The sequence below is a fragment of the Homalodisca vitripennis genome, chromosome 4 (genome assembly GCF_021130785.1).
Source record: "Homalodisca vitripennis isolate AUS2020 chromosome 4, UT_GWSS_2.1, whole genome shotgun sequence".
In the NCBI taxonomy this organism is placed as follows: domain Eukaryota; kingdom Metazoa; phylum Arthropoda; class Insecta; order Hemiptera; family Cicadellidae; genus Homalodisca; species Homalodisca vitripennis.
The window spans coordinates 94,105,014-94,123,984 of NC_060210.1; the positions used below are offsets into that span (position 1 = coordinate 94,105,014).

Consider the following 18,971-nt stretch of genomic DNA (forward strand, 5'->3'; position numbering starts at 1 on the left):
GAGCTGAGCGTCACCAACTAAAATCCCCAGAACTTGGAAGTTCTTGAACAAGAATTAATTTTCAGAGTAAAATAAAAGAGCAGAAAAGAAGGGAATAGCTACCTAAACACAATCATAAAACTGTATGATGCAATGAATTGTGTGGTTAGTGGAAGGGATTATCACTTTAACACATTACGATTTGAAATATTCATTCCTACCAATTTCATAATAATTATTTAAAAATAAGAGACAATGCAAATAAAAATTGTAAGTTTTGCTGGAAAACCTTTTGAAATATTTTGTAAGAAAAGCTCTCGCCGTCACAGAACAATTTTTCAGATTTTCATTCCATGGACCCAGGTTTAATCCCCGCTGTGGGCAAGCCATTTTTGCACCCAAATAAAGAAACAGCCAATAAATGTAATCAGTGGTTTAGGGAATGTGAAGGAGTATGATGGAGTAGAGCTTTACAACCCCCCCCCCCCTACAAAAAGTTCTTATGTATTAAATATAGTGCTCTGAAAACTACACAGACATTTATTTATTAATAGCAACAGAATTGTGAGTGGAGAATTAATTGCCTCTATTTTATTTTGAACGCCTAGTCCATACACCAGATCCTCCAAATTCCTCCAGATCCGGAAGCCATGATCGTGAATCAACCATGGACTCAGTTCCGCATATATGTATATGCATTAGTCATGGTAAAAATTATTTGATTGTAGGAATTCGGGCTACTAGAGTAAGAATCAGGGACGTCACACTTGAGAGTTCCTACATTTAGGACTGACGTGGCCGTGCATGTTTAAGTCTGCCTGTGGTTCACATTCTTCTATAATTCATTTTGTTTTGACAAACCTAGCACTGAGTATGGTTCCCTTTTAGTAGAATTTATCCCATAATAGCTGAGCGTCAGCGAAGCCTATCACTCGAGGAGCTGGAAAAATTTCATTTCTGTCTGTCCGAACGATATCTCGACAACAGATTGACCTATAGGCTAGTTACTGGGTATGAAGCTCCGTTTGTACATAAGCAACATCGATTACGATATGTCGCGTATCACCCTGTGGTATTTGGCTGAGCGTTAGTGAACCTTTATACATTGGTCTCATGGGCAACCATTCCGGCAAGGAGAAAATTGCGGAATAAATAAATTTGCAAACTCAGTAGAATCTTAATTTGTGAGTATAACATGGAGTATAGGCTACACATGTAGTCTAATGAACTGTAGATTTGAGATTTGGAATGCGACCTTAGCAAAGCCTGTTACACGACGTGTGGTGTGGTGAACTCCTACTACAGTATTAGTAGGCTATACGCGTTCAATATGAAAGATATAAATTTACAATTTTCTATTTTTTCAATCGAATTGGTTAAAATTTATGTATAGGTTTGTTTCTCTGTGGGAAAACTCTAAGTGAATAACCTCCTTGTCCTGAGAGTTGTCTTTGCCTGACGGTTAGATTTGTTAACTAAGTTCTCTCATCAATAGTTATAAAACTTTCTTTTTAAATTCCGCTCACATTGCTTACAGTTTTAAAACCCAACGAAAGCAGCAGAACGCACCCGCTTAATTTGAACAGGAGCATATCTGGCACTAACAAATTATCTAAATGAGGATCCGGGTTATGATGATTCAAGTGGGTGGCTTCCGGGTTCGGAGGTGTAGGTACGGTGAGTCACTCGCACCTGGTTAGTGTGAAGAACTCCATCCGGGTACAATACTTCTGGTGGATCTAGATCACGGTAAAATATGCTAGAGTGATTGAGCTTTTATAAGAAAACGAGTCACTGTTATAATACGTATTATCAGGGGCGTACCCAGCGAGGAACAGGGGGGACAGTTACTCCATGTAGAAGCCAAACATAATTAAATGGTTTCATAGTGATTCATTGTATGAATCAAAATTAAGTAGGGAGACGGCCAAAATCAGTTGTTTACCGCAATGAAATAGAATAAAAATTAAGAATGATCTAAACCACCAAGCGAAAGGTAGATTTAAATCTAAACCCCCACCCCATTCCAGTTTTATTTTCAATACATCTATCCCTACTATTTATTTTATCGTCAGATTAACAATATCGTATTTCTTTTAAACGCCAGGTACCGAGTAGTAGTGAAATATGACCTTAAAGAAGTGTTTAATGATGAGTTTGACTCGTTTAGTCTTGTAACTATCTAATATGAACTAATCTATATAAACATTCAATATTAATGTACAGCCCCAACACACAAAGAAACTAGGATGCCAATAAATTTCCGTTGGCGTTGAACCACTTACTTATTGGTTTTACTCGTATGTAATGACCGATTTTCAGTTCCGATTTCACATGTGACGTCACCCGAGGTCCGACTGACGTTTCCTAATGACTCGTCCATACCATTCTCCTGCAGTAGTGCCCATTTTGATGAGGATCAGCAAAATCCTCATCAAAACGAATGGACGAATGGACGTTAGATGTAATAATACCATAGTAAAATAAGGTGTAACAAAGGCGATCAATATGCGGTACCCCCTCGCCTAATTTTAAATTTTATGTAAATGATTACAGTTTCATGACACTTGGAGGTTGCACCAACAATATGCACCAGTTTCTTAACAACCAAATGAGCCGAAATTGGGTCAGATTTGAAATTTAAGTAGGAATAAAGTATATTTTATATGATTCTGTAATTTTCATTTTTAATATAAATTCATTTCAAATAATAAAGTAAACACTATGACCAAAACCTTTAATTTGTTATGTTTATTAATATTTTATTATTTTATGATGCTATATACCCCCGAAATACACTACTGCCTAGGCCCCTGTATTCAAACAATTACATTACATTTCCCAAATACTTTGTCTCCGAGTTACAGAAACGAATCAGAATACATGTATCTAAAATTGCAACTAATCATAAAAAAGTTAGTTACATAGAAGACAAGTGTCATACACAGTTGATACAATAATACTAAAATTCAAGTTATTTACAACTAATATACAAATATATACATTTTCTTAATGTGGTATAAATAAATATAGAATCTGGATCGGTTTTAACGTATTAAATTAATTCGTTAAAGAAGCAAGAAAGTCATTGTTTCGATTTTGAACCTTCAGATTCGATCGAAAGCAACAATATCAAGATAAGTTTTCTAGCTATCATCTAAGCCAATATTATCATAACATACTGCAGGTTTGGTCTTGCTTCTATTCTGCATCTTCCCATTGTTTGAAAATAGAAACCGCAGTTAAAACGTAATGTTAACTAGCATTGTCCAATTTCCCCCTTGGATCAAAATTAATTTTGATTTTCTGTGATCTTGAATAATTTTAAGAATACTTAATTCTAATTTACTCAACACTCCTAGATGTGACCTTGCCAAATGAATAGTGTAACTAGGATGATATAAGCACTTTTTTATCTGACGGCCTCAAGTAGTAAACCAAATATTAAGCTGTAAAACCGAGATCGTGCCTCTCACCCTCTTCGTTTTCAGTATTCGTTGCTGATTTCCAGTGAAAACTTATTTGCAACTAAAACACTTATACACATACAAATCTACTACTCGTACTGGGATTTTCATACACGAGAAATATCTATTTTCTGTACTCGTTATTGCCAAAGTAAAAGTGACATGGACATTTACGAGCAGTAGAAAACTAAACTGTTGCTTCCTTCGTGAAGAATGAATGCGGACACGTGAAAAAAGATAGGAATGGGCGAGGAAGAGTGCGCCGAAGAGAAAGAGGAATTGGGCGACTACGGTGGTGGTGGGGGACTCTACACAGCCGCAGGTGCCGCGCTCGACTGACATTATCATACGCGTTCGTGTCGGTGAAGTGTCAGTGTCAATGCCGAACATAGGATAGGGTGAGTAACCTGTAGTGAGTAACATCGCCAGCACTTACATGACACACGGCTTGTGTGGATATCATTTTTAGGTATACTCGTATTATTATTTAATGTAAACTGGTTCCCTGTACGTCTGACTTATTTATTATTTTATAAACTACTATGTTGTCCCGCTTTTCTAATCGATATTATTCGTCTTTAAACGTTTTTCAGATTGTATAATGTATAAGGCTTTTGTGTTGGTGACATTACTTTTTTATTATATTATTTTATTATTATAATATGAATCAAGGTTCGATAATTTTATGACGCATTTTATTCGCATAGTCACTGAGGTAGAAAGTAATATACTACAGAAATATATTAAAAATTTTATACATTAATATTACATTTCTTATTCTTTATGAATACTTCACTACATAAAACATTTTAAATCTGTCATACCTTTTTAGGACATTTCTAAAAATAATCTTGAGTGTATCTCTCTATTAAAGTAATTTTGTGCCAATTTCCATATCAATGCTCTTTGTTTATTAATATGTGTATCCTATAAAAATAGTAAAACTTTCAAAATGAAATCTTTGTTGTAGATTTTTTCTCTAGATTACATCGTCGTGCTTGTGTGTGTGTGTGTGTGTGTGTGTGTGTGTGTGTGTGTGTGTGTGTGTGTGTGTGTGTGTGTGTGTGTGTGTGTGTGTGTGTGTGTGTGTGTGTGTTTTAATGACTTTGAGAACCCCTTTCTACCTTTATAATAGTTCAATAAAGATTTAAAGTATGAAACATCGAAAATATGAAACCAAAAGATGTTTGCACTTGGAGACTTTAACAGGCCTGAAGCATGTGTATGAAATACTGTATAGTGATTTCGAAATGCTCGCACAAATGCTCGTATCCAAGTCTATATTTACGAAAACTAAAATCTACTCGTCTGTCGACACTAATCAGTCCTCTTGTTTTTATTTAAACAGTATTATTGGTTGAGTTCTATTTTAATGCCTTTGTCACCGACCACAAGTAATTCGACTCCTTTTGTGTTAAAAGAAGAGTTCACGAGCGCATCACCTGATACAAAAAGTAAAGATGGCAGGCGGGGCGGTGTGGATGAGATGGGTGTAACATGATATCAGAATCGCCGCGACCGCAAGAAGGATGTTGACCTGTACTTCGCTTGATCAGCTGTGGTGCAGCGATAACAAGCGGTCAAGGCCTTTCATAACCTCTCTGGCACAGACGTACCAACTCCTACTTTGTATATTTCACTCCAGACTTTTCTTTCATTTAATAAGTATTTAACTCACAGCATTGATTACAAATTCAATCATATATGTCTCCCATAATTTTTTAATCGCTCAATTTGTTAACAGTTTGTACGCTTCTTTAGATTTGTCTTCGGTGTGCGCAGACTGTGTCCAACAATTGTAAAGACACTAAAGAACTTTAAATCTTATACTCTAATATACTAAAACCACTTACATATCCAGAAATCTCCCAGAAACGCAGTGTTTGCTTATCTAGAGAGCGCATTTCACATAGTAAATGTATGTACAATAATAAAAAACCACATATAGAAACAATCAAAGACTCTTTGTGTAGTTAATTCATCCAAGTATTGTTTTTCGATTATGGTTTGTAATCATTTAAAGTTTAAGAAATTGTTTTAATTAACTAGAATTTTAATTGTTTATATGATTTGTATAAAGAAATAAAACTGACAACTCTTCTTAAGTATTCAACGTGTAACAAAATGGGCTTAAAATAAAGTAAAATATTTTAGCCTTTACTGTAAATTTTAAATATATATTATATATATATATATATATATATATATATATATATTATATATATATATATATATATATATACATATATTTATTTATTTATTTATTGTAATTTACTTTGCTCATATTATGTTTTGTTCCATACTTGATTTTTAGTATATTTATTTGAGTATATAAAAATACTTGATATATAATCAAGTATGGAACAAAACATACTATGAGCAAAGTAAATTACAATATCCATAAATATAAACTTTTAACATACTTACTTGATCGTGGGCAGAAGCCAAACTCAACATTGGCGTCAGAAATGTAATTCACTCGAACCAGAGGTGCAAAACCTACGAAATTGCATGCGAAGTCGCGGATATCTGCTAGTTAAACTATAATTATATTTTGGAATTAGCCTAAATAAGGCAGTGTAAAATATTTTTACTATTTTACCATTAATAATAACAAAATCTAAAAAAGTAAATATCAGTATGCAACGTAACACCATATACAAGAAATAAACAATAAAACAAAAATTACAAAAAATCGCTAATAAAAAAATTATTTAAGAACAGAAGATTTAACAACAAACGTTAGTGGTTGTAGTCTTCTGTTGAAAATACTAACGGTGATTGTTACGTCTACAAATTGAAATGACTTTTGTCGTACACCAGACACGTTACCTTTCAACTTTCTACAGGAATGACACCTTGAATCTTGCGAGACTAACCATGCAATAATCTATTTATAGATGTAACAACTTGGCTTAATACTTAACAATTGGTAGGGATCATTTTAATACTTATTGCTAGGTACGTACCAAGATTCAGAAGTAAGCACCAACTTTAACAAAAAAAGGAACACTTTTTAATTGGACATTTTGAAATACCTATTTTGAAAATTGTTTTTCATAAGCCAAAGGTTACTAATTAGTGGATCCTTCCACACCAGATTTAGTAATGAAGAAAAAGTAAAGTCTGGGCCTTGACTTCATGCTATTTATATTGTGTATGAAAGAGTTCTACACATAATTACTGGGTCCTTAAAGGCCAAAATGTAAATTGGAATGCTAGAAAATGTTTTATTTATGCAGCTGAAAGGATCCTCAAAGACTATCCATCAAGATAACAAGAATAGAGACGCAGTTATCCTCTTAGGCGACGGGGTGACATGTGGCCATAGAAATAAAATTCCATCCTCATTGTCTGGCTGAAATCCATTGAGAATATCCTCTGAATCTATTAAAATGTCTCGTAAAAACCTGTGAGAATAGAGGTGCCCTAAACCACATCTTGGCATCACTGTGGCGTTTTTGTAGATTGAATACTGTTTATTTTTGAGTGAGAAATGCACGAAGGATACGGCAAGAAAGATTGGAAAGATCAAAAGAATCCTCTGTATGTGAATCTTATAATTACGGAATCTATTAGTGTTGTACATTTTAGGATAAAATAAATTGTAAATTCACATTGTTTAGTAACTTTAAAGTTTAATTTTTTAAATATTAAAACTTAGCAAATAACTTACAATAAAAGAGTACTAGTTATATTTACAAGAAAACGTTTTATGTTATTCATCTTTATCAATAAATTTAGTTTTACTTTATTAGAATTTTTAGGATATCCTTATGTCTACAGAACGATTAAAAACAATTATTTACACTATAGTTGGATATTGCATTCACTTATAAATATTATGGTTGAATAATAACAATTTACCTAATACCATTATATTACAAGTATTGAATTTTATAACAGATTGAATTAGAACACAGAAAAGTACGTACATGCTTCGGATGATTACACGAAAACCGAAGTTTTTTTGGATCATTAACTAAAACGTTATCCCTGTTAGGACAGTTGTTATGACATATTTTATTATTTTGATAGTTCTATCCTTTCATTACATATCAATATACGAGTATCTGAGATACGTTACTGCCAGCACGTAAACTACGCCTAGGTCACGAAGCTCAGCGCAGTACCATGTACTACGCACGCGCACGGACTCGGCGTCAAGCGCTCATATCCGATCAGCTGGGCGGCCCTCGTTGCCCAATTAGAACGACAGAGACCGTTACCATTCATATGCACGCCATCGACCGTTACCTCCGCAAATAGGCTGCTTGTCCCTACCGTTGCGCCGACCATGCGATATGTGCCTAGCCTATCCTACAACAAGACTTCAAGTTAACACAGTACTTGATTTACATTGTTTTAACCGACGACATTGTTATGCCTGGAAAAGACTATTGTAAGGCGCAATTAAAAGTAGTTTTGAACAATATTTTCAATAATTCAATTGTTTTAGGATTTATTTATAAAATTAAAAACCTACAAGCTTATCTATAGAAATACCAGTACGATATTTCAGAAAAAATCCCTAATTTATATATCTTAATAAAATGTTTTATAATGACAAGAATGAATGCAGCTTAAGCTAAATATTCATGACGAGGACTTTTCAGTTAGTTCACATTTTAATGCGTTAATGCTGATAAGAGATTTCTTGCTAATTGCTGAAAAAGCCGTCTTTGGTTTGATAAACCAGAGTTGTGATGAAATCGACGTTTGCTGTTGGTTAAGGTGCAAAACTAAATGAATCCAAAGGGCTGTCTTGAGGTTGGCATGAGTATTCCCTGGTATAAACCGAATATCATTTATATCCTTTCACCCTACTTTATTATCCTAATTATGTATAATACCCATCCTCACAGTGATTTCTAAACAACTGGGAAAGGTAGTGTTTGAGCAGTTAGCTTGTTTCTTGCAGTCTGATAATTTGCTCTCCGAAAACCAATCTGGATTTGGACCGGGATTCCACACAGTTTGTCGCTCCTTGATGTGGTCGATAAGTTGCGTTGTGACCTCCTTGGGTTATTAACAGACTTTTGATTCTGTGAACTATGAACACCTCTTGGCTAAGTTAAGGTTTTATAACCTCTCACTGGAATAGTTCTCTAAATATCTCTACGTTAGAACTCAAATATCAAAGGTTGGTGGAAAATCTTCTTCGGGCCTCCTATGTGGGAATGCCTCAAGGTAGTTGTTTGGGACCAAATTGATTTATTGTATATTGTTGAGCTTGGAGAGCGATTGAATTACTATTCCCTTCATTCATATGCTGACGACTCGCAGCTTGCGTTATCTTATCCACCTTCTAATTTTCCCATCAGCAACTAAACAAGCCAATACTGATTTTGAGGCTATTTAATGATAGTCGGAAAAGCATGGCCTTTAACTCAGTTCCGGCAAATACTCTGTTTTGAAAGTTTGTGTAGGAAAATTCGAATTTGTGTAGGGAAGTTGAAACTATTGATAAAGGTAATTCAGAGTTACTAAGCAGTTAAGCTCTTCGTATGTGACTTTCGTATGACTACCTATGAGAATATGTTATAGATGTTATATGTTAATATAATGTAGTTTTTTCCTGACATCTTAGTGAAGCACAATGTTTTATGGAAGTGCATAGTTCAAATATTTGGATGCAATGGCCTTGAGATTATTTTATGGCATTTGGCTGATGTATACGATGAGCCAGAAGTGTTGCATCCTCTTGACAAAGCACCGAAAGATGTTATCCTGAAACGTTCTTCACGTGAATGTAAGACTGACTCGAAAGAGAAAGTGGGGCCAATAGGGTAGCTGGGTAGAGAATGTTGCAGTCTCCCAACAAGTATTGGGTCTTCTAATAACTACCAGTATTAGCTACATGGTTTATTTAATTCTTTGACTGCTTTAACTCACTTTTATAACTTTATATAGGATTAGGTGGGTCTTTCCATTACCTTCCCCTCTCCTGTTTTTTCCGCGCCGTAGGCGAGTATAACATGAATTATAAATAGTGTGAAAATGTGCGTTGCTATATTGGTTATAATCTTCTATCTTTAGAAAGAATCGTTAATAGTTTGTCAGTTATTAGAGAATGAAGGGACTTTCAGTTTAAGATGGGTTAATATCCGTTCAGCTAGTGGCCTGATATATTGACTAAATGTTGAGTTTCAATATTAACATTGATTGAGTTCGAATTATGTCTTTTAGTTCATTTAGACATGCCTTGGTACAAAATTTCATTACGGTCTATCAACCAAATATGTTACTCAGTGTTGAGCAGAAATGTTACTTTGTGTTCTCTGAGTACCGTACTGTTCCTGCTCACTACTGAGGAAGGGGCAGGCGTCCAAATATGTTTTATAGGATGCCCACTTACCTACACCTCACTGATATCCCCATTAGCCAATCATAACGAGACTAGAAAAAAATTAATCCAAGTTCCCAAACACTTCTAAAATGGTGGTACTTTAAGAAGTATTTTTATAATAAGTTAGGTGTGTTTCGGTAAGTTACATAGTTACACACTACATGACACACATTTTTTCAAATCCGAAAATATGAACCAATACAGTTACCAAAAATATTTTTGAGTTTATTTCAAATACAAAGCTTACAATTCGTTGCATCAATATTCAAAAGTAAATGCTAATATTTTCATATTTTTTTTGTAATTCTGTATAATTATTTTCAAACTTAGTCTGCAAAACAAAATCCAATTAGAACTAAACAAAGGAATTATGTCAAAAATATTTTTATAATATTCTGAGTTTTAATTTTCATATCGCATGAATCCCGGAGTCGCTATAGATAAAACAGTGTAACTCCGATGTAGATTGAATGAGAGAGGCGATAACTCTGATGTTAAACTTCATAAACTTATGTTCTTATTTTTGGTCATAGAATTATATGTCTAATTTTAAAGATATAATAAAACGTATCCACGCATTGCGTTGTTTAGTTGTTCTTATAAAGTGTATACTGTTGTGTGTTAAGTACAGTGCATAAAAATATGTTTATTTTTTAATAACAATTTATCGGAAAAATAAAACGTGTTTGGATTTGTATTAATGTCATTTAGAATTAGCACTCCCCTAACTCTTACAAAAAATGTTTTACAGGTTTAGCATGGTTTTTATGGGCTAATATTAAGATAGTCACTGATAATACATGTGTGATATTGTGGAATAAATATTCATTATTGCATAAGCGGTAGAAGTTCCCCACGTCCATATTTGCAATATTTTCTAAGACATTTTGGCAAATGATGGTCACGGTTTTGTAACATACCAAAATATTGTTGATCGTTAGATCAGTTGCGTATAAACAAACTCGCTATAAACAGAACAGCCATGTTTAAGAGGAAGTTTCTCATCAGGAACAAAGAATTGTGGTGTGACCGGGAGACTGAGGAGGCGGACAGACAGACGCTCTGCTGTGTCAGTGTGACACAGTGGCCCAGTAACGGTCTGACGCCCAATGTCACCTCATTGTTACGTCACATCTCCGGTCAGGCAGGAGCAAGCCCATTGTTGGTCATCTTCCGTTGTGTTCCTCATAACCGCACAGGTCGGAAGTTGGTAGACAGAAACTAGACTTTGTCCAGAGACCTGTGGCTCTAAGAATTCTATAGTCTACTCTACCCTTCAAACACTCCCACAGTTGGCTACCGCACCCTACCTGTGACATCACTGATATCGATGGCGTACATAAACTATTTTTTGACACATTTAAATATTTGTACGAAACATATAATCTCCATTTACTATTTAACGTTAATATAAGTATTAGGTTTAATTTTATTTATTGTATTACGAAGACTACATATTTAGTAAAATTAACATAATTTAATAAGAATTAATAAAGATTAAAGAATTAATGCATCTAAAAAGTAAAGATTCCAGACTATTGGCACAGAGTAATAAGGTATATATAAATGGCGGCCATTAAAAAACGGTTGGTTTTCAAGTTATTTAAGTTTTAATATTTTAAATGGCCGCCACTTTGAAAATACACATAAGATTTAAAAAAATATTTTTTTTACAACTTATGTTCATGTTTATAATATTTATGCCAAGTTTCAACAAAATCGGTAAACCCGTATTAAAAATAAAATTAATTGTATGTAAAAAAACAAAATGGCCGATTTAAGGTAAACGAAGCAAGATAGGACTATACATTGTATAACATTTTTCGTTCAGTTTGACCTCCTGAACAATTTGGTGAAGTTTGGTCCTGTAATTTTGGGGCACCCTGTATATACAGTGTCAGATTCTTCTCGCATTGAATTAATAAATAATACATTTTCTCGTTACTGATTTTTCTATCTCAGTATATATCAATGTCAATTTTAGGTCAGTGCTCCAAAAGCTGTAACTAATCCAGGACTACTTAAGAAAAGCAATGCAGTCTTAACTTTGTACCTACGATGCTATAATTTCTAATTTATGGTTTAATTCACAGAAAATACAGTACTATTGTTTGAGACCATTCATTATTTCTGTATAAATCTTAGAGTTGCCAATTTAGAAATAACCAATACTGTAACGGGTCCGTCAGTTTATCGAATGTTGTGCAATATAACTCTATGCGGCTTCTCTCATTACATTTATGCCAAGGAACTTTAATTTGAAAGGCTGTTACTGATATTTCAGTTGCTTATCCGAAGGCACAGTGAGCTGAGCGCGACAGATTGGGACACGGGATACTGGCCCGCTTCATCACTCCCCCCCCCCTCCCTACCACTCCACACCCGCCGCGCCGCGCCGCCCGTCGGGGCACGGTATGGCAACGCCCGCTGGGACACAAGCTCACGTCGCGCTCTAAAGCGGACAGTTCACAAAACAGCCCAAAAGTTGTTAACACATGAAAGCATGGGCGCGAGCACTCTGTATATACCTTATTACTCTGTGCTATCGGGGTTGTGAGTGAGCGTGTGAGAGCGTTTGGATTGGCGAGGGTTCGTTATACTATAGTACTACAGTAACCGTACTCCTCCGTACTGGAAATGGTATAGAGAATGCGAGACATTGGTCAGGTTGGTTACATATGAAACTTCGATTACAGGCGACTACCTGTCGATAGTAGAAGAATTCCGACTTGTTAAAACCTATTATTAATATCATAATAAAAGAGTTAATAGCATTCAGAATCGTGAGAATTTAACATTTCAAAGCATTCAAAAGTAATTGCTAATAACGGAAGAAATATATAAATTGACTTTGAAATCATACAAAAATAAAGATATTTGGTTCAATTAGGCAAATAGCAGAACCAACATTTATTGAGTGAGGATAGTTCAAATATTGAGTTTAGCTCCATTTCGCCTTTCACTTAGTTCGGCGTCTTAAATCAGACACTCTTAAGCCTCTTGTAATCTGGAATCTACGTCCGATTTGAGAGGATAGTCGACTACGAAGACGTTCAAACAGAACCTTTTGTATCGTTTCGGCGTCCATCGTCTGTCTGAAAAAAACTCGGTGACGAAGACGTTCATCACAAACTCTTGGCATTGTTTTGACACCGGGCTAAAAAGGAGCTCTGTCTGGAAATGTGACAGTGTTACACGCTGCACTAAGTGGAAGGTGAAATGCAGTTGAACTCAATATTCACATTGAATCGCCCAATTCAACCATTGCTATTGCGTCGTTTAGAACTCAGTTGTTCCGCCGTGTTAAGGGATACATCAAATTCCCATACATCATGTAAAGAGGTTGTTTTGAACGTCTTCGTTACCAATTTTAGTTTTAATTTCTTCAAACGAATGTGAGCTCCAGATTCCAGGAGTCAAGTCTGTGACAGTGTCACATTTCAGGGAGGTTAGTTGTTTAATTTTGAATAGATTTCTGAATCTATAATTCCTTTATACAGCCTTGAATGTTATATTGAATCATCACAAAATAATGCTGTAATTCTCACTATGAATCAGTTGAAAGTTTATTGGATGTTTCGAAAACCACATAAAATCCAAGAGGATTATTAAAGTGCCATTATCTTAAGAAAATAATGTATATGATACATTCGTAAATCACGGAAATCATCTATTGCAATAGTCAAAGCCCAATTGCAGGCGTGCGTAGAGAGTGAGAAGCTAATACTTAGGATAATAATACTCAAACACACTCTTAAAGTAAAACTTGTATTGTTTGGATAAATAAAAACACTCCCAACTTCATGCACAAGAAGTATGCCAATGGTCTCTAAAATATGATCAAGCTGAGGTCATAATTTTTATGTGATTATATTAATGACGTATCTCAAAGTAACATTGGATGGAAGGTGGCATGTTAGGTGTGAAATCCATTACTATACCGAATATTAAGTTACAACAATTTTAGTACTAGTGACATGTAGCAAAAAACGCCTTAACAAGAGAGTAATTACATTTACGTGGTTATATCAGATTATGGAAAACATATGTCAGGGACTAGTTTATTTAATTTTATTAATTTCTAATAGTATGTGTAACAAATGTAATTATATTTTGTCGATTATAAAAAATATTTAATCTTATAATAATGTCCAAATAAAACTGTAAACTAAATTCATACTAAATTTAAATAGTTTTGAGAGAAACAAAGAACAAGTCTTGTTAAAGAGCAAAGCGTGAGGATGAGGTTTTCAGACCAATCTCAACACATCCATGAGCGTCTCCAGCAATCTCATTGAACTTGATGGACGTCTTCCCAGGACAGGATATGCATAAAGAAAACTACTCGCATCATCATGGACGTATCATAACTTTATTGTTGTAATAAATGGTTAGATCATAAACAGCTCCGTTAAATTTAACAATCTAACATAAAACAAGCTGTCGACATGTAATCCTATTCATGATAAATAGTATACTTTTAGGACATTTTATATTTTATGTTCTCTACTCCTACCATTGATACAGCGTTAAACAAGCGAAATAGTAAGTCAAAGGAACTTAAGGAATAGCTTGAAATATGTTGAGAATTTTATGGATATCCCGCCTGAAAATTTTAATTGCTAGAGAAAAAGCTAAAAATATTGTTGTTGAACCTCCCTAAGATGTCCTTTTGAGTTATAGTTTATCTGTGGTTTACTTTATGTAAAGTTGATAGGAAGTTGTTGCCATTTAAATACATATCTCGTCCTTAAATGTTGTTCATCCGTGCTCATGTCAGAAACTTCAGCAGGGATGCCACATTGCGAGACGTACTTGTCCCACAGTCAGTAGCGAGTTATTCGGGAAACGTTTCATATTGATATAACCCCGAACTTCCAACAAGTATGCAATCAAACTTATTGATTCGGACAAAATTAATCCCCTCATGTTCTTGTGGCTAATATTAATTAATGAAAGAAATTTCTATTTATGAGTAGAACCGATGTTACTGTATCAGATGTGGTAGGAAAACAGGTTTTCAAACCTTTGCCATACTTATATCTTACAAAAATAAAACCGTACTTTTCGAGGATTGAAATCTATTCTCTTCTTCAGGTGCAAAAAAACAAAATATATATAACTAACTAATAATATAACTAATGAATGAATGGCGATGAACTTGTCAAAGTTAGCAACAGTACAAATTGTGACAAAACAAGTAGCCTATATAACTGAGTCTAGAGTGAAGATTATCAAATAATACGGGACATAAACCACGTCACTACACAAAACAGGTGCAACAACACATACCACACACGCCAGAATAGAAGAGGGGCTGATAAATAAAAATGTAAAGTTTAAACAAAGATGTGGTAGTTCGGGAGGTTCAAAAGGGGTGTCATCAGGGAAACTCTCCTTGTTGGGGTGATTTATACAAGTATTTCTAATATGGACTATATCTTTTGGGAGGAATCTCAATATCAGTATTTCACGCTGTCTCGCTGCAAAATGATTGGGTGTTTGGGTTCTCCAACAAAGGTGTTATCAGGAACTCTTACCTTACCAAAATTTCTGTCTCAGGGCCTCTCAAGGAACGATAGAATTTTTGAAATCTTAAGCAATAAGCATCGCTTTTATATACTGGCACGCCAACAATAATTATGATCTTTACATGATGTCGATCCGCTACGAATATTGCCCTGAAAACAAAGCATGGGAAACGATCCACAAAGTTTTCCATCACCTATGGTGAGAGTGGGAAAGCACACTCAGCCACTAAATCTGTATATTCTAAGACTTCAACACAAATCTAAACTACAGTGGAAGTAACTAGAGATGAAATCCCCCGCCTCACAAAACGTTCAAAACCCTAGAGCTATCCAGAATTCATCTTTAAAGAGGCAATTTTCCACGTTAAGGCAGCATATGACGATATAACATTATTGTTCTCAAGTAAGTATGTACGTTTAAGACGTATACTCGTAAATTAATCGTGAGACCAGAACTGCGGGGATTCCTGTTTTAGATCAATTGGCGTGCTACTGAATTCCATCTTTAAATCCTTAATTTTATTCTTACGTCACATATTGGTGATCTGAACACAAGTCTCCGTGTCTCCAGTATGACCATAATCTCAACCTTTTTTTAACATCCGACCTCTTTGGAGTCGTCGAATTACACAAGGCTTACATGGAATTTTAAATCTTATAATTGGTTTTTTTACGGACCCCCAATCAAAATACCGAGTTCGATTATAACACGAATCCTCTTTACCACATCCGTATTCGACCGAGTAATTCCAAGCAACTATACAAGACGCATCTCACTAATCCCAATCCAAAAGCTATTGGTCTGCCAGTTAAAAACAAGGCAGTCTTGCCCAAAAAAGTTCCAAGCTCTCTTTAAAGTATGTAATTAATAAAATCCAATAAGCAAGCAAAATCTTTATGATCACATGTTTTATCCAGCCGATCGACTAAGGCAAATCAACAATCCTCCATACGATATGATAATTTATTTTATTGAATTATGAGATAATTTTAGCTTCAAATTTATTTTAAGTCAAGAAAGCTTTAAAAATTGTCTAGTCGTAACGGTTTTGTTATTAAACTGAGATTTAATTCATTAGTGTAAAAAAATCTTAATAGCTTATCAGAAAGCATATACTTAATATTCTTGCATTTCATCCTAATCTTTACTATTCAGCCACGATAAACAGTTAAGTATATAACCCTACACAATAATATTATGACAGAAAGTATGGTGTGGTACAACGTTTGGTAGCATCTACATACTGGCTTTGCCACTATAGAAGAACTATTCAAAAGAAGCCACCGACAACCTTAGAGACTTTAACGCTTAAACACTGAAGGCTTAAGACATTACACATAAATATCACAATTATTTTCTGAACTGCACTAAAATGGTATTGCCATAAATTAATAAAAATCCAGTATACTCTGGATTTGCCACTAGACATACATACATTCAATTGTAAGTGAGCATTTCTCTACAGTATACAATATTTAAGACTTTCTGCTATGAATAACTGCTTTTAAATTTAATCTGAGCTAAAGCTAGTGAAAACTAATGCAAGATGGCGTCACGTCGTTCAATTTTAACTGTTCGTCCGGCGCGGCACACGCCATGGTGTGGCGCCTAGATAGGTAACGGAGTAGGAAGTGGCCGGCGCAGTCCGTGGTCTAATTGTGCTAGGGAAGAGTTTCAGTTTCAGCAGGAGCGAGCGGGGCGAGGTGGGGCAAGTGTGTAACCGTGTCAAGGCGCTACGGGACCTTCTGAAGGTCGCTGACCCCCGCCCAATCCGGCCCGTGTCCCGTTACATCTCCCGGCAGGCTCGGTCTTCCTTCATCTCCGTGCACCGTCTTATTGGCTCCCCTCACCGTCAAAGTAGCTCGATCGAGGGTGGTTGGGCGTCTCGGACTTTACGACCGAAACATTAATATATGCACAGAATTCTTGTATATTGGTGTCCTTTACTTGTGCTTGTGTCCTGATTAAAAGTCAAACTCGTGAGAATTAATGGGCATTTTGGGAATATTGTGTCCTTGCTACTACTCTTCAAGGCCGGCCTTAGCACGTGTGGGGCCCTGAGCAAACTTGTGCTGCGGGACCCATCAATTTGGCACCCCTTCCTTCCTACTCACTATAATTTGGACTTTAAAACACTCACTTAACTGTTAAACAAGATAGGAGTACGTACGCCATACCACGCGTCTTGTAACAGTCTTCGATGAGGTTTAATGCATAAGTTGAAGTCTCCATTCTTGTTTATGTACAAATTAAGTTTCATGGAAAACTACAAGTTCTACAAAGTCTACAAATGAAATCTTTATAGACATATCTTGTAACCTGACCTTGTACATTCACAGTTTATGATTGGTTCGTTATTGTGTTGAATACTTTAAACTTTAAGATTTTTTGAACAAATAATTTTCTAAATTATATAAATTTAAAAATTACAATACAATGAATTTTATAACAGGTTTTTGACCTGGTTATTATTACTTTATAATTAGTTTTGTGTCCTACTGTTAGACAAATAATGAATGAATACCGTGTTTTATGCAAGCTACGGTAATATACAACCAACTATACAACATCACTATAATATCTGATGTTTTAGTAGCGGTTAAATTTATAAAAACTTACAATTCATCTGGAAAACTTAGATACTTGTGGGTCCGCTTCCCCCTCCCTCCCCAATCTAAGGACGGGGCCTTGTGCTGCCGCACTAGTTGCACTTTCCTAAGGCCGACTCTGCTTTTCGTTAATATAGAGTCGGCCTTTTGTTATTCCCAAATTCACGTTAAAATAAAATTGTAGCAGGCCTAGTGGATGTTGTAACAATCTATTCCATGAATCAAGAGTATGCTATAATCCCATTAGCTAAATTTTCTCACCCCACTCGAAAAGATGCTTTAAACGTCCAACCGCAGCAGGACTCTCGGGTTTCATCTGCCAAGATAAAGTCTCGAAGCGTGACAAAACGGAATCTCCATTGGAGAAACGCGGTAACAACGTGTATAAATAGCGTTTTAGCAATGACACGCAACGCCCTTACCGTCGCACGCAATTGCGTCATTTAGAAAACGCCCACATTTCTAGCACCTGTTGCGGTGTAACTGTGGCTCGCATTTCGCTCACTAATTGGTCGTGGCAAAGGAAATGGAAAGTGATGAGGCGGATGATGCGTGTCCTGCCCGCAGCAGCAGCAGCAGACAGTCAGAGCTAACCGTAGTCAGTAACCCTGTACATTGTCAACTTCAAGATTCGTTAAAGACCCTCTGTTGTATGTGCTACAGTTAAGCTTTCATTTATCCCCTCCCTTCCATCCCCCACTTTTAAAACACACGCGTATTTCCTCAAACACGTAGACAGGGATATTACTAAATTAGTACCACAGTTATTAAAATTATATCGATTTTTATAAAACTATCAGACCTTCACAACTATACGGATAGATAAGCGTTCGTTTTCTGGCAGTCTTTCTTATTGGCTTGGTTTTAGCGAAGCCTGTCTCTCGTGAGGCTGAAATCTTTCATTCCTATATATATATATATATATATATATATATATATATATATATATATATATATAAGGATATATATATATAAGGATATATATATATATATAAGGATATATATATTTTTTATATATATATATATTATATATGT

The 18,971-nt window shown here is 35.3% G+C and overlaps 1 protein-coding gene across 1 annotated transcript in view; it reads left to right on the top strand.

Moving 5' to 3' along the window:
* The first annotated feature begins 3,767 nt into the window (after positions 1 to 3,767).
* Positions 3,768 to 18,971, top strand: part of LOC124359785 — a 30,723-nt gene continuing 15,519 nt past the window's right edge. The window contains 1 exon segment of the mRNA XM_046812810.1: positions 3,768 to 3,844. The gene's annotated coding sequence lies outside the window, so the exon portion shown is untranslated.